At 38.1% G+C, this 735-nt stretch overlaps 1 non-coding gene across 1 annotated transcript; it reads left to right on the forward strand.

Annotated features, from left to right (window-relative positions):
- Window positions 1-372: 372 nt before the first annotated feature.
- On the forward strand, window positions 373-479 carry LOC136221180 (small nucleolar RNA R71). Its single transcript, XR_010684963.1, has one exon. It is a non-coding gene; the product is annotated as a small nucleolar RNA R71 (small nucleolar RNA).
- The last annotated feature ends 256 nt before the right edge of the window (window positions 480-735 follow it).

Consider the following 735-nt stretch of genomic DNA (forward strand, 5'->3'; position numbering starts at 1 on the left):
AAATTTACCTGTTCTATCTCATTCATACCTTCGTAATCAATGTCTGTCTGGATCGGATCATTAGGATCGCACGGTGCCATAAACCTATCAATTTTGTGCGATAAGGCAGAAAATTGGGCTTGTAACATTGCAACTGGATCAAGATTCATTATACCTTTAACCGATGATGTACCTGAGGATGATGGTTTCGCCGTTGGTATATGTCCATGCTCTACGGGCCACATACTGCTGTTGATTGCCATTTCCTCCAAAAGTTCTCTTGCTTGGGCGGACGTTTTCTTCATAAATAACCCTCCAGACATAGCATCTAATGAACCTCTAGTTGTAGGATTTAATCCATTATAGAATGTCTGCATTAAAAGTGCATCTGGCAGTTGGTGGTGTGGGCATAAACGTTGAAGTTCTTTAAAACGTTCCCAGGCTTCATAAAGAGTTTCATTATCATTTTGTGTAAAAGATGTCAATTCTTTGATGACTCTTGCGGTTTTTGCTAAAGGAAAATATTTTGATAAAAACGCTTGGGCTAATTGGTCCCAAGTTTCAAATGTTGCAGCAGGCATAGAAGTTAACCAAATTTTTGCCTTATCCTTCAAAGTGAAAGGAAAGAGGCGAAGTTTGATTGCTTCGGCTGTTACATCAGTAATTTTAAAAGTATCACAAATTTCTAAGAAATTTGTCAAATGTGCATTAGGGTTTTCGTTAGGTAGTCCATAAAACGTTACGTTGTTTTGCAAC

This window comes from Euphorbia lathyris, chromosome 2, assembly GCF_963576675.1.
Source record: "Euphorbia lathyris chromosome 2, ddEupLath1.1, whole genome shotgun sequence".
Lineage (NCBI taxonomy): Eukaryota > Viridiplantae > Streptophyta > Magnoliopsida > Malpighiales > Euphorbiaceae > Euphorbia > Euphorbia lathyris.